A 17,038-nucleotide genomic window follows, 5' to 3' on the forward strand; every position below is an offset into this window, starting at 1 on the left:
ATAACGGAAGAGAGAAAGTAGTAGTTTAGTAGCTCCTTGGTAGCTGTCAGAGACTGCTACTGCCTATCCAACTGTCATGTTTCCCTTCATTTTTGCTCAGAGTCCCCCAGTCTTGTTCAGTACAGCAACGTACCCAGCACAAAGGACTGAATGATAATTAGACAAGCGAGATATGACCATGCCTTTGTTGATATTCACATTCCAGCCTCTTTCCTAGTTCAGGGTGCCCAGTGACGTTACAACCAATAGAATGTAAATGGCAGTTTTTTGGATTTCAACAAAAGGTTTTCCTTTGATAAAAAGTAAATTCCTATTCTTGCCCCTTCCTCTGTGCTTAGATCACTGGTGTGACGATATGATTCTGAGATTGTAACATCTATAGTGTGACTGACATAAGCCCACAGTGAAAATCCAATAAGAACAAAGCAGGACACTGTCGGACCAATCCCACAATTGCCTTTTTCATATTTCTTCAAAGTGAGATAATTACAGATTACTAGAGCCAATATTAGTTAGGTTTTCTGTTACTTGAAGCCTAAACATCTCTACCTAAAATAGTAGATGATAACATTTTAGATGCTCGTCATTCCCCATATTTTTTGTCTATATATACACAGCAAGTGGCATCCTGGTCTTTTGTTGACAAACTCACTTTTACAAGGTCAGAGACTAGAGGAAACATCTGTTATTCAAGACTCTTTTCAGTAGCTACCAGTGTCTATGCACTAGCATGAGGGTAGCGCTTTGTTAGGGCCCTTCTTGTACTTCTCACTCTCCTTTGAATAATTGAATAATATCGACTGTGCTTTTATTGTGCAAAAAAACCTAATCCAACAGGCATTAAAGTTTTCTCCTTTATTTTTCTTCTTCTATATTTTCTAAGGATACAATACTGCTATTCGTCCATACTTTTTTTTTTTTTTTTTGAAGTATAAGACAATGCTTAGAACTGTCACATTATCATATCTACTTGACAGATTTTCCTGGCAAATACAATGTTGACAGAAACAATTGATACCCAACATCTAAAATATAAACCTCTCTTCAGATTATTGACTTATGATCCTGAGAAGAACAGCCTTCAGTAGCTCTGATAATCACAGCCTTCCTCTTTAAAAAGTATCCTTTTAAATGCCAGAGCTTGCTCCTGTAGAGATTTAGGAAGGTTTACCTAATGTAGATGTGTAGTTTGGAAACAGAAGGTTGTGTATCTCATGGTCCACAAAGGACCTTTCCTGTGTGATACCTATATATTTAGATCTTTCAGGGAAATCAGTCAAAAACATCTGATGATTTCATTGTTTGGTTGCTCTTTATTACCTCACAGTGTTACTGTCATTCAAAAAGGTATGGTGAGTTAGACAGTATTGTTTTTAACTCCCAAGCAATTATGTCTCAACCTGGAGACAGTGAACAGATTCGCAGAGAGAGGTATCACATTAGTAATCTGTAAATCACAATCAGTACAAGTGCTGATGGACTCAAGACTGATACTTTTTACTTAAATATTGTTTAAATTACGCTCAACATTTTAGAACATTTAAATGCGCAACATTGGCCTGGCCTGGTCTCAAGCATTTAGAAAGTAACAACTTTCTAGAACTCTTAAAAAAAGAGGCCCATAATGTTTAACAAGCAACAAATTTCTTATATCTCAAATTCAAATATGATAAGTACAATATATATTCTGAGTGTCCCGTAAAATGACTATTTGAAGGTATATATATTTACATATAAATATGAAATTGCAAATGTATTTTTAGCACATACCATCATATCTCAGAGCTTATGTTCTTTAAAGTTCTCATATTAAATTTAGGGTAAATGCCATGTAAATAAACATTGTGTGTGTTTAAATGAAGAGATTCCACTTATTAAAAAGAGAAAAAAAATATCATCCTATTTATTTCTAGGATCCTTCTCCTTGGAGAACATTCCCAAAGTGATAAACAGTGTTTAAATTCTGTCATTGCAACAAAGCTATCTTCAATATAGAATACACAAGCACCCACACACATACATACTCACACACAGTTTATTTAGGGACCAATAAATTACCCACATGTAGGTAGAGAGCCCAAAATAGGCTCTGGAATTCAAATTCCATTTCTGTTTCAGTAACGGGATCTTCATACACACACACATATATGTATGTATGTATATGTATATATATTATACACACACAGATGGCATTTGGAAAAATTACTTGACATTTCTGAGCTACAGGTTCTTCGTAAGTGATACGGAATATTGATATCACCTTTACCCTTCTCTATCCATTAGGAATCCTTCTGGTTTAAGTGTCAGATTCACGTGCACCTTGATTGACAATTCAGAATTCATGCTGTATCCCAGGATCAATCCTTCATTGCTGCTTCTTCTGGGTAAGTTCTGTTTTTCTACCTGGGTATGAGAGAGTTCCCAATTGTTTCTGTGATAACAGTCTTTCAGGTTCTCATATGGTGGGAAAAAAAGGAAAGTCTTAGTTCAGTTTTCCATCCAAAAAATTATGTCCCCCTGGCTGTGATTTAGTCACAAGCTCATTCTGGAGACATTCTGTATAGCCAAGTGATTAAGCTGGTGTAAAGTTAACTTCAGGAGGAGAACTTGGGGAAAGGGGAGGGGCCTCTGGAGGACTACTGAAGGGTTATTAGAAGGAAAGTTGTTAATAGATGCTGGAGAGAAAAAAAAAACAATAGTTATTCACTATAATTATTTAGACTGGTCTTGGGAGGCTTGGATATATTACTTAGTTAACCCGATGCCTACATGTTGTCCAAAAATGGTAATTGTAATCAAGTTAATTGTTGTTAACAATATTTTAACACTGTTTATGGTTTCTGAAATCATTTTATATCTTTTATCATATTCAGTACTCACACACAAAACTCTTTTTGGGTTACCTTTAGAGGTTGTTTCTAAATGTTTGTGGCTCAGGGAGGCTGTGCTGCCAGCCTAAGGTCATGCAGCTGATTGATAGCAGGACCTAGACAGACACCAGATCTTGCATCTCCATCAGACCACAGGGGCCTTAGTCATATATCCTATTGATGCAATCGCCTTTCCTATGTCTCAGTAATTGGTAAAGCATTTTCTGTCTGTTGCACATCTGTGAGATCAAAACTGGATCAAACGGACAATGTGTACATTTTCTTTCATAAGAGGCAATACTGTTCATCTTCTCAATTCAGCAGTTTTTCCCTCTTATTTAATTTGTAAATTACATTTAACTTGTGCTTACTCCCCTTCTGAGTGAGGAACCAGATGTGACATAAACAAAGGCCTCTGTTTGCTAACCCCTATTTGACAGCACTTGGTAGAAATGAAGTCCAGGACAATTTCAAGTGACAAAATATGAAACAGAAGTTGAGAAGCAGTAAATTAGCATGGGTAAGAATAAGGGTAAATATCAACATCTTAAGTATTTATAAAATCTTTTTCATCAGTAATCCAGTAGGATTCACATTAAATATAATGCCAGGGAATCTGGCAAAAGAAATATCTACCTAGGCTTCCCCTCATAAAATCAAAGATGACTAGAAACAGATAAGAAGTCACTTCACACCTTTGCCTTCTGATTCAAAGACTTAATATCAGCCCAACACAGAACACAGACACCTTGCAGCTATCCCATTACATGTGTCATAGATGTGGTTTGAGAGTGCTGGTATTCATTCCAACCTGGTATTTATACATTACCTTGAAACACAATACACTGGACAGAAAGACTTTCCAGGGCATGTGGGAGGAGGGTAAGTACTGAGTGTGGCATGTTGTTTCTGAGGAGCTTGAGGTTCAATAATGAAAGCATCTGGGTAGGGAAAAAGACAAGGACATTCTAGGAACAGTGTATGTTCCTGGCATTCTGCTGATTTTAAGACCAGGGAGGAGTGACTGGAAAAATCCCAACTTCAACATGGTATAGCCGTATTAGACACTGGAACCTGGCATATCAAATTGCCCTCCAAATGCAGATCTGAAAAATGTATTAAAAATTGCCCAAGTGGAAGTGTTAGCAACACTTGGGGCAAATTCACACTCTATTTGCTTATGAACATGAAGTTTGGATAATTCCACCCCATTTGTCTCTTCCTTCTTTAACAAGTAATACTCCATGACTGTCATTGGGCTTCTTTTGTACTGATGATGTCTCCACCTGGCAGAGCTCATTTAGTCCCAGGGCTGTGAATGCTTTCTGTATGCTGATAGAGAAACTCTAGTTGGAAGCTAGTTCCTGTACTAGCTTTTGCCATAAATTTTATACTCTTGTATTTGTCTGGCTCCTCAACGTTTCTATTTGAAGGTGTAATAAATATTTCAAATGTAACATATACAAAGACAAGTTAAGTATGTCTTCTTTCTCCCCAGTTATTCCATTTGCCTCAAAATATGTTTTGTCTGATGGTAAGAAAATTATACTGGTTTGCTTTGCTTTGTATTTACCTTATGTATGTTTTCAATCTTTTACATTTATATTTAATTATAATACACATGCAGAAAAATGCCAGTAAACATATAGCTCAATGAATTATCACAGTGAATACCATGTATCCACCATGTTGGTCAAAAGGTAGGATATTGACAGTACTCTCAAAGTTCTTCTTGATACTTGGCCCCCTTCTTCTTTAAATGTAGACATTGCCTTGAAGTCTAACACTCTAGTTTTATTTGCTTTTGAACTTTATATAACTGGAATCATGCACATGTCACTTTTTGTGTCTGATTTCTTTGCTCAGTATTATGTTTATGTGATTTATCCATGTTATTGCATATAATTGTATTTCAGTTATTTTCCTTGAAGTCTACTTTGAAATACAAAGGAATAGTGTATGAATATATTATTTATCACTTTTACTGCAGATGGACATTTGGGTTTTCTCCAACTTTTGTTTATTGCAAGTAAAACTGAACATCCTTGTATACTCTTGTATGTGTCTTTTGGGCATATGTGAGTATTTCAGTTAGGTCTGTATTAGGTATAGGAAATGTATTTGGTCAATCTTAGAAGATAATGCCCAACAGTTTTCAAAAGTGACTCTATCAATGTACAATAAATACCACCAACACTATAAGAATTCCAGGTATATCACATCCTCTCCAACACTAAGCCTTGTAAGTCTCACATTAGTTACTCTGATGGGTGTAGGGTGACATCCTATTATAATTTTAAATTTCAATTCCCTGATTGCTGATGAGGCTAAGCCCATTTGTATATGTTTATCATTTCCTGTGTGTGAAGTATCATTCAAGTCGCTTGATCTTTTTTTTTTTAAATTTTATTTAATTTATTTATTTATTTTGGACTGCATTGGGTCTTCGTTGCTGTGCACAGGCTTTCTCTAGTTGTGGTGAGTGGGGGCTACTCTGTTGCGGTGCGCAGGCTTCTCATTGTGGTGGCTTCTCTTGTTGCGGAGCACGGGCTCTAGGTGCGTGGGCTTCAGTAGTTGTGGCACGCGGGCTCTAGAGCGCAGGCTCAGTAGTTGTGGTGCACGGGCTTAGTTGCTCTGTGGCATGTGGGATCTTCCTGGACCAGGGCTCGAACCCAGGGCTCGAACCCATGTCCCCTGCATAGGCAGAGTGATTCTTAGCCACTGCACCACCACGGAAGCCCCAAGACACTTGATCTTTTTATTTTTCTCTTGGATTGCATGTCATTTTTGTACTGATATATTGTCAGTTTTATGTTACGGATATATTCTCCCATTCTGTAGCTTGCCTTTTATTCTTTTGGTGATATCGTCTGGTAAATAGGTTTTTCATTTAATGTAGTTTAATTTATCAATCTTTTGCTTATAGTTACTGCTAACAGCTAGATCCCTACTCTTCCAGACCATAAAAATAGTCTCCTAATACTGTTTGGGAAGCATACTGTTGCACCTTTCAAATTTAGGTCTATAATCCACTTGGAATTGACTATTGTGTGTAGAGTTAAGTGGGAGTCAGATTTTATTTGACTGTCATATTTCCACATCGAGTTATAATTGGACAAACACCATTTATCGAAATAACTGTCTTTTCCTCACTATTCTGCATCGCCAACACCACGTTTGTCATAAATAGTGCCCATAAAGATATAGATTTATTCTGAACTTCTAATAATGATCCATTGGTCTATATGAAAATTAAACAAATACCAAACTCTCTTAGATATATTAGTATGATGATAAGTCTTAACATCCAGTAGAGTAAATCTTCCCTCCTTCTTGTCTCCCTCAAGACTATCTGGTCTATTATTGGCACTTTGTATTTCCATATAAATTTTAGAATTAGTTTGAAAACTCTCACACACACACATACCACACACATGCACACACAGAAGACTGTTGGGGTTTTGATTGGGGTTGCATTGAATCTGCAAATGAAACTAGTGTAATTGACATCTTTTCAATATTGAATCTTTTTAGTCCATGAACATAATATTTTTCTCCATTTATTTTATTTTGGTTTAATCTAACTCAAAATATTTTGGGGTCTTCTATTCCTTGTATATTATTTCTTAGAAACTTTCTTAGGCAATTGATATATTTGATACTATTCTAAATTTTTAGAATTTTTTATTCTACTGCGTATTTCTGGTAAGAGAAACATAATCAGTTTGTGTGTGTATATATTAACTTTTTAATAAAAATATAAAAAAATCCCACTAATAACTTTTTTTTTTTTTTTTTTACTTTGCACATAGGCAAATACTATGAAATATTTTATCAAGCTAGTAGTTAATATTTAGGTACTTGGTAATTATATTTGTGTGTGTATGTCATTAGGGGGAAGGGAAACTTTTTTCACGGAGACATGTACTGGGGCTTTTCCAATTTTAGCATTAATATGCTTATTGACCTTAGTCAAATAACTTAATTTCCTAGTTTTCATTTGATTGCCAGTAGAGTTGGAGTGAAACCAAAACTGTCTGACCTGATCTGTCTTCACTAAGAAACTCTCAAGACCAGCCCAAAGGCCTTCTGTCTAACACTTGTAACGTGCTTCATACAAGCTGGAGATACCTAGTTACTGACAACTTCAGCTGTGATTAGCATATGATTTAATAAGAAAAATACCAGGCAATTAGCAGTTATATGGAGTATTTGTTTCCTAGGGCTGCCTTAATAAATTGCCATAAACTTGGTGGCTTTATGCAGCTGAAATTTATTTTTTTATAGTTGTGGGTGGGGTTCCTTTGGGAGGTTCTGAGGGAGAAACTATTTCATACCTCTCTCCTAGCGTCTTGGCACACTTCGGTATTCCTTGGCTTGTATCTGTATAATATAATTCCAATCTCTGCCTCTGTTTTCACATGGATTTTTAATGTAGCCTTCTTTTCTCTTTGTGTCTCAAATCTCACTCTCTTCTTGTAAAGATATAGTCATTGGATACATGGACCCCTAAATACAGGATGATCTCATCTCTAGATCCTTACTGTAATTATAACTACAAGGACTCGTTTGCCAAATAAGATCACATTCACAGGTAGTGGGGATCAAGACTTGAACATATCTTTTGGGGAATACTATTCAAGCCACTACAGTTAGTAAACAAGTAAAACTTATTATACTTGATACTGTGAAAATAAATTTAAGTACTGAATGTAAAATGTTTTATTAAATTCCTTTCATTAAAAAGTGACCTAGCAAAAATGGAATTATTATGAGTATTATTTTACTGATTATATCACTATAGAATTATCAGAAATAAATATTATGTGTATGTACAAGCAACTATTCCCTTTAATTAAATTTTTGCCACATCAGTGTTTATTTAAATAACCAATTAAATAAGTATTTAATTTTTGTCATTCAATGTTCTGGCTTTTGCTTCATGTTCTAAAGAAGAATTCCTTTAACAATTTAGATATGAAAGGGTTTTTAGAAAATAAACTTTTGTTTTCTTCAACTTGGTTCCATTTTATTTTAGACATAACACTTGTATGGCTTTTCAGTTATTTAAGGTCAACTGTTTTTGTTTTTACTTATTTCTTTTACTTATTTCTTATTTCTTATTTTACTTATTTACTTATTCTTATTTACTTATTTCTTCTCCATTTTGTGAGATGTCCTTTTTCACTTTATTGTCAACAGAAGTTTCTGTAGCACTTCCCCAGCCAACATTGGGAAGTTCCTGAAATTTACTCCCTTGCTCCCATTATCAGTGGAGTTTTCCAGAGCTTCAGTCACTCTCAAAACCTCCCCACAACTCTTCTATTACAATATACTGTTGGATAAAACCATTCATATTTATGATACATGATCAATTCATTTTAATGCTTTAAATTTTGGGACTATTTCCTTTTTCACAGATTATTGGAAAGGTGAGTTTAATACATCAATACTTGTGAAATTTTGTAACTTAACAAGAGGGAAGAGTGCTTTTGAGTGATCAGATAGCTTAAATATATATAGAAAGTTGTGTACATGTCAAATAACTACAAATTCCCTTTAGATGAAAGTTTCCCAAATGATAAATAAAGATAAAAAGCTGACAAGAGGGCAATTTAAAGATGAATTAAAATAACCAAAGCATATTTGTGGTAGAACTCAGAACTAACTCCTTGCCAATCAATTAGCAAGTGTCCATCCTCTTCCCCCTCCAGCCCTTCCCTTTAGCTCTTCCCCTGCAGGCCCTTAAGTAATATAAATTAATAATATGGCAGAGGGAGATAATCTCATTAGTGGAATCTTGGGCTATTTTAGTGTCCTCTTGACATTCACCTTAACTTAGAAGTTATACAATGGCCCAGAGTAAAGATGCATCACACATAGAAACTGTCATAAAATTTTGATAATTTCCAAATTTACAATAATCATCTAAATCCTGTCCCAGCAGTCCTATCCCACCCTAATATAATATGGTAGTCATGTCCATAAATAAGCATAATGGAATACAGAGAAAGCTTTCCATGGTATTTAGAATCTCCATCTTATTTCCTAGGTACTGGATGTTCCTTTATTGTTCTAAATAGACTATGACCAGATAGGGACAAAGAGACATTCTTATCATTCCTGTTAACCTTATCTATAGAGGGTATTGACCTGGTTCAAGATTTGAAAGCGTGTTATGCAATGAAGGTATTCAAACTTAGTTGATTAATAAGAAAGGAACATAAGAAAAATATTTTGTAGATGTCTGAGCATCGAAAACAATCTTGATCAAAAAGCTTCCTATTAGCAAATTGAGGAAAGAGTAAAGTGTTTTTCATTTTCCAAGTTCACTGCTACTTTTATTTATTATTATGTTTTTATATTAAACATTCATATGATTAATCTGTTAAGCATTCATATAAAATTTTACCATTCAAATTTACTGTATAAGTGTATAGTTCAAAACTTGACAATGATGACTAAGGATTTAGAATCTAGTTTTGAAGATAAGAAACAAGACAAAAGATAGACATACAATAATTGCATGAATTTGAATATATCTTATATATATTCATCATTATCATATTCTTATAAATATTATAATTTTACTAATGTGTTTGAGAGGAATAATTCAAGTGTTCAGGCTATATTAGGGCATTCCTGACTTTAAACATGGAAGGTATATTTAAAGATGTTGCATTGTATTTTATCTATGTTTTTCTCATTTGATAGAATATTCTGAATATGACAGTATGGACTATGACAATATTTATATGACTAACCTCTTGAAAAATATAACAACTTTTTGAATGTGAGGGTATTTGGAGTAATTTCCTAAGGCCACAAAATGTAGTGAAAAGATGAACAAATTAAAAGGAATTGAAGTAGATTAGAAATATCAATGAGAAACTTAATTACCATAATATTGGTAGCAGTTTACTAATATATAGCAGGGAATTTTTAATTACAGTGAGAAGGTGAACATTAATACATCTGAGTATGAAATGGTAGTAGTAAATGTCTGAATATGAGTTGTGAAAAGAATAGAGTAGAATATACCCTACCTTCAAGCAAATTTCCACATGCAGTCATGTGGGACAGAATAGCAGAAAATTTGGTTTGAGTTCACAGGACTTTCAGAAGCAGATTCATTTGAAAGTATGAAAAATGCCATTTTTATGCACAATTGTATTTTGCATGTGGATTGCTGCATGGATCCCATTCACAAGTCTTTTTTTTTTTTTTTTTTTTTTTGGCGGTACATGGGCCTCTCACTGTTGTGGCCTCTCTCATTGTGGAGCACAGGCTCTGGACGTGCAGGCTCAGCAGCCATGGCTCATGGGCCCAGCCGCTCCACGGCATGTGGGATCCTCCCGGACTGGGGCACAAACCCGTGTCCCCTGCATCGGCAGGTGGACTCTCAACCATTGTGCCACCAGGGAAGCCTGGTGTTCAAAAGACTAATGTTCAGAAGTCTTTTGAACATTAAATTCTCTGAGCGTAGGGAGTGAGATAAACCTCATTAGCAAGTTGTCCAGAGGGAGAAAATACTGTTCCTACCAGTTTCCTGGCTTTTTTTGTCTACTGCCAGCAGCAGAAATAACTAAACAAGTTGAAAATGTTTCACATGTTCATATTGTTCAAAGGTTTTTTAAACAATATAATGGTACCTAAGTGAGAGTGTGAGATTGTCTCATCAGGGGTCTTTGTTAGTATGCTACTTCCTACTTGCTCAGGGAGAATATCCGACTCAGATCTCGGAGCCCAGTGATTTTTATTAATGGTGTAATTCCGAATCACATGGGAAACTTTTTCCAAAATGCATGTACCCAAGCCACACACTTAGATCATCTAGTTCAATTGGATTAGGTTAGAATTGGTGATTTTTTTTTTTTAAGTAAGTTTATAATCACAAGCTTATATGGAACACTGCTTAAGAATTACCATCCTGTTTAGGTCTTCCACCCATTTTATAATTGGATTGTTTGTTTTTTCATATTGAGCTCCATGAGCTGTTTGTATATTTTGGAGATTAATCCTTTGTCCGTTCTTTCATTTGCAAATATCTTCTCCCATTCTGAGCGTTGTCTTTTCATCTTGTTTATGGTTTCTTTTCCTGTGCAAAAGCTTTTAAGTTTAATTAGGTCCCATTGTTTATTTTTATTTCCATTACTCTAGGAGGTGGTCAAAAAAGTTCTTGCTGTGGTTTATGTCAAAGAGTGCTTTTCCTATGTTTTCCTCTATGAGTTTTATAGCATCCGGCCTTACATTTAGGTCTTTAATCAATTTTGAGGTTTTATTAGTGTATGGTGTTAGGAAGTGTTCTGATTTCATTCTTTTACATGTAGCTTATTGAAGAGGCTGCATTTTCACTTATTGAAGAGGCTGTATTTTCTCCATTGCATGTTCTTGCCTCCTTTGTCATAAATTAGGTGACCATATGTGTGTGGGTTTATCTCTGGGCTTTCTATCCTGTACCATTGATCCATGTTTCTGGTTTTGTGCCAGTACCACACTCTCTTGATTACTGTAGCTTTGTAGTATAGTTTGAAGTCAGGGAGTCTGATTCCTCCAGCTCTGTTTTTCTTTCTCAAGATTGCCTTTGGCTATTTGGGGTCTTTTGTGTTTCCATACAAACTGTAAAATTTTTTGTTCTAATTCTGTGAAGAATGCCATTGGTAGTTTGATAGGGATTGCACTGAATCTGTAGATTGCTTTGGGTAGTATAGTCATTTTCACAATATTGATTCTTCCAATCCAAGAACATGGTACATTTCTCCATCTGTTTATATCATCTTTGATATCTTTCATCAGTGTTTTATAGTTTTCTGAGTACAAGTCTTTCACCTCCTTAGGTAGGTTTATTCCTAGGTATTTTATTCTTTTTGTTGCAATGGTAAATGGGAGTGTTTCCTTAATTTCTCTTTCTAGTTTTTCATTGTTAGTGTATAGGAATGCCAAGAGATTTCTGTGCATTAATTTTGTGTCCTGCAACCTTACCAAATTCATTGATTAGTTCTAGTAGTTTTCTGGTGGCATCTTTTCTATGTATAGTATCACATAATATGCAAACAGCAACAGTTTTACTTCTTCTTTTCCAATTTGTATTCCTTTTATTTATTTTTCTTCTCTGATTGCTGTGGCTAGGACTTCCAAAACTATGTTGAATAAGAGTGGTGAGAGTAGACATCCTTGTCTTGTTTCTGATCTTAGTGGGAATGCTTTCATTTTTTCACCATTGAGTATGATGTTTGTTGTGGGTTTGTCATATATGGCCTTTATTATGTTAAGGTGGGTTCCCTCTATGCCCATTTTCTGGAGACATTTCACCAAAGAAGACATAGAGATGTCCAAGAGGCACATGAGTAGATCCTCAACAACACTAATTATTAGAGAAATGCAAATCAAAACTACAATGAGGTATCACCACCAGTCAGAATGGCCATTATCAAAAAGTCTAGAAACAATAAATGCTTGAAAGGGTGTGGTGAAAAGAGAACCCTCCTGCACTGTTGGTAGGAATGTAAATTGATACAACCACTATGGAGAACAGTATGGAGGTTCCTTAAAAAACTAAAAATAGAGCTACCATTTGACCCAACAATCCCACTACAGGGCATATACCCTGAGAAAACCATAATTCAAAAAGAGACATGTACCACAATGTTCACTGCAGCCCTATTTACAATAGCCAGGACATGGAAGCAACCTAAATGTCCGTCGACAAATGAATGGATAAAGATGTGGCACATATATACAGTGGAATATTAGCCATAAAAATAAATGAAATTGAGTTATTTGTAGTGAGGTGGATGGACCTAGAGTCTGTCATGCAGAGTGAAGTAAGTCAGAAGGAGAAAAATGAATACCATATGCTAATGCATATATATGGAATCTAAAAAATGTGATACTGATGAACCTAGTGGCAGGGCAAGAATAAAGATGTAGACCTAGAGAATGGACTTGAGGACATGGGGTGGGGAGGGGGAAGCTGGGGCAAAGTGAGAGTATCACTGACATATATACACTACCAAATGTAAAACAGTTAGCTAGTGGGAAGCAGCCACATAGCACAGGGAGATCAGCTCGGTGTTTTGTGACAACCTAGAGGGGTGGGATAGGGAGGGTGGGAGGGAGTCTCAAGAGGGAGGGGGTATGGGGATATATGTATGCATATGGCTGATTCACTTTGTTGTACAACAGAAACTAACACAATATTGTGAAGCAATTATACGCCAGTAAAGATCTATTAAAAAAATGCCAATAAATATTTTAAATATCAAAAAAAGCTAGATATTTTAGATGACTATCTGATATTTTTATATAGATTTATAAGTATCATTTTCTTTTTTTCTTCTTTTTTTTTTTTTTTTTTTTTTTTGCTGTATGCGGGCCTCTCACTGCTGTGGCCTCACCCATTGTGGAGCGCAGGCTCAGTGGCCATGGCTCACGGGCCCAGCTGCTCCGCAGCATGTGGGATCTTCCCGGACCGGGGCACAAACCCGTGTCCCCTGTATCAGCAGGCGGACTCTCAACCACTGCGCTACCAGGGAAACCCTCTTTTCATATTCAGTAGTATCTAATAGTGTCCTAGGAGAATTTACCTCAGTAATTTTGAACCTTTGATGGCTGTTGGTAGAGATCCAATAGCCATTCTAAAACTTTGAAACATTTGCTTCCTGGATCTCTAAGGGTGAACTTGGTAATTGTCTTAGGGTCAGGTTCTTCCTTTGTTCTCATAGGGGTCACTTCAGTGAGATACTTTAGACATGCTACCTGAGTCAACAAATTATTTATATCTATTGCTGTCTTTGAGGTAACTTCATATATAGGTGAAGTAGTTCAGAGGCACAGACTTTTGCTTGGGAATGCTTCACTTTGAAAATGCAAAAGATAGTCCTTTTGAGGATATTTCACAGAAACAATTTTGAGGCTGTTGTTTCTGTTGTTATAAGTTATACTTATGTCCCCCCAAAATGACAGTTTCACTTATGGTGTAAAGTACAAGGTTTGGAGAGGGGTTTGTAGAAGGGAGGTGGGCAGAGGGAAAAAGGAGAAGAAAGAATGAACATTTGGCCAAGGATAGAATTATAAGGGTCTGATTTGTAAATGCAGACCAGTTTGGGAAACTTATTTCCAAAACCTATATACCTCTACATGACTTGTCTCTAAGTCGATGCCCTTACTCCATCTCCAGGTTTGTCACATGTATTACAATGTTAATTCAAACCTTGGATCTGAGAATATAAACCCTACTGTCCAGTTTTATTGTTGAAACTATAAAACCCAACAAAAACCAATAACGTGTCTTTACCATATAACAGTTACATTTATTCATTACTTGCTTTAAATCATTTTATTTGCTGTAGAGGGTAAAAGAATATTTCATTCCAACTCTGTTGAAATCATGATTCCGATGGTCTAGTCCTTGAAAAGGGTTTTGATGAAAGGTCTGCAACCACGTGTGGGTGCTCACATTCTTTAATTGCTTTCTTTGCTTATGATCAAGGAGATACATATTACAATGCAGTATTACAAACCTTTCCTCATTTATACCTGAAAACTTTGGTATTCCTTTCCAAAACTTTCTAAAAATGTGTTTTTATACTTCTAATAATTATAACCCTTCTATATTTCCACCTTTCCTCTATATTCTTCATAACAAAAGCCCAAAGAATCCTTTGGCAATGTCAGATCCCTACCTGATAGGTAGGAATGTGTACAAAAAATCTGCAAGAATAAAGCCTGAATCCTTTTTGCTAGGTTACAAGAAAAGGCTAGCATTGCACATTACTATTTTTGTCCCATCATATAATTAACACCTAATTAAAGATGACAAGAAAAAATATTTTCATATATCCATAGCACTCCAAAAATGTACCAGTTTTTGTTTGTTTGTTTTGTTTTACACAGTATGTAAAGCTCTTCTTGACTTAATCTTCTATGTTTTCTCTTTCTCTCTCTTTTTTTTTTTTTTTTTTTGGCTGTGGGTGTGGGAGGTTCAGGGACCTGGATCAGAAGGTCTAGGCCTCTGTATCTCTTGTTTAAAGGTACCATATTTACATACTAATTCTAAACTTTGAATTTTTCTCAACCCTTTAGTCACTGGCTGGTCCTATAAGTATTACCAGGTCTATACATTTGACCCTTGAATAAGGCAGGTTTGAACTGTGCAGGACTACTTATACATGGGTATTTTTCAGTAGTAAATACTACAGTATTACAGTGTCCATGGTTGGCTGAATCTGTGGATGTAGAGGAACTGCAGATATTGAGAGCCTGCTATAACTTACATGTGAATTACCCCTCACAGTGTTCAAGGGTCAACTGTAATTCATGACTCTCTACATAATTCCAGCTTTATTGTGCAAGTCTTCATAATCTGGGAAATATGAGGAAAGGTGGCTCCAATCATTGGTACTGGAATCAGGTGTACTTAAATGTGAATCCTGAATTTACTAACTACTGTGCACATAAAATTGAACAAGTTACTTCGTCTCCCTGAACATCAACAGGTAACTGAAAATAATAATATATCATTTACAGAGATGTTATAAGGATTAAATGAAGTAATGCATAAAGAAATTTAGCATATGGTATGCATATTATAAACATTCAGTAAATAATAGTTACTACTCCCACAACTAATAATAATAGTAATAACATAATAATAAGAAAAAAAGCAGTGTCACCTGGACTATAGAAATGATTTCCCTAACTATTTTTTTGTTTTTCACATTTTTTTCCTTTAGACTTGCTGGATTGTATTTCTCATTACTACCAAAATGACTTTTCCAAAAATCCAAATCACTTGCTTGTTTAAATACTTTAAATGTATTCTGGCTAGTTCAATATCATTGATTCTCAAATTTCCCCCTACACGCAAATATATAAATATTGTTCACAAACACACATACTTATACACCCAAACACACACACATTTACATGAAATGTAAAAATAAAAATATATTAGCAACCATAACTGGGTTATTCAAATATAGAATGGGTTTGGGGGTTTTCAAATAATAATATTGCCTTTGTATCCTCATTTCTTCTTTACCTCTCTGTCTCTGTCTGTCTCTGTCTTTCTCTCTCTCCCTCCCTCCCTCCTTCTCCCTATCTCTCTATCCCTCTCCCTCCTTCTCTCTCTTTCCCCTTTTATTCTCCTCCTGCAACCATCCCTGGGCCATCTGTCAGATCCATTTCTTCATTCTCTTCCTATGGTAAAGCATCCCTGGCTTCAGGACACATTAGTTTTGTTCTAGTTTTGGTTACAGTCATTCCTGTGCCAGTCACTGTGCCCAGAGGAATAGCTTAGCATAACTGGCTAGACATAGTAGACATACCCTTGTGACTAGCAAGGTGGTGTAGTGTGATGAGAAGCTCCTAGAACTACGGCAGTGAGGAAGAGGCAGATCTCTGAAATGAAGGCATTTACTGCTATCAGAAGAGATCAGAAATGGGGGGAAAAAAAGCCCCAGCAAATTCCACTTTAGCGTACAGCAGATGATGTGGTGATGTTTTTTGTATTCCCATTTACAATTTTCAATATAGCAGCTGAAATATCAGCTCTTTATTACTCAAAAGACAATTGGATATAAATGATATAAGAAGGAAGACAGTGAGTCAGCTCTAACTTACCAAAGAGAAGAGAGAGAGAGTGTTAATTGTAACACCCATCACAAAGAAAGTGTGTCATGAGACTCCAGTGTGTAACAGTTTCATGGTTGAAAACATCAGAGTTGGATGAAGTCCAAAGCCTCTTAGGTTATGTTGCAGCCTGCTAAATTTACCACTGTTTTTCATCCTGCTTGTAACCTATCCTGCACCCCAGCAATTTATGACACCATACTCGTAGCCTGTACAGTGGTCCATCATGACTCCGATTTGCACATACAGTTTATATTAATTAACATTGTTTTCTAAGAACCCGGTGTAGTACCTGGCTCATGGTAAGTTAGTTCTCCATTATTGTTACTTTAATTATTTTGATGACTAGGAAACAATCCCATTTCAGTACATGCAAGATGTTAACAGATTAAATGAATATTTTGCTGTCATAGATATAGGAGACAAAGGAGAAATCCTAGGAGAACAAAAAAAGTAAGGTGAAAATACTGCAGAATGGTTAAGCTACAAACTCATTATGCTACTTTTATATTTGTGCTAACAGAATTGTATGTGGA

At 35.7% G+C, this 17,038-nt stretch overlaps 1 protein-coding gene across 50 annotated transcripts in view; it reads left to right on the forward strand.

Annotated features, from left to right (window-relative positions):
• LOC307184329 (teneurin-2-like) overlaps window positions 1-17,038 on the forward strand; it is a 2,867,364-nt gene that overhangs the window by 1,530,174 nt on the left and 1,320,152 nt on the right. For all 50 annotated transcript variants that reach the window (XM_079917763.1, XM_079917760.1, XM_079917746.1 and 47 more), the window contains one exon: window positions 2,284-2,384. The gene's annotated coding sequence lies outside the window, so the exon portion shown is untranslated. The remainder of the gene's footprint in view (window positions 1-2,283; window positions 2,385-17,038) is intronic.

The sequence above is a fragment of the Stenella coeruleoalba genome (assembly GCF_951394435.1).
Source record: "Stenella coeruleoalba genome assembly, chromosome: 3".
In the NCBI taxonomy this organism is placed as follows: domain Eukaryota; kingdom Metazoa; phylum Chordata; class Mammalia; order Artiodactyla; family Delphinidae; genus Stenella; species Stenella coeruleoalba.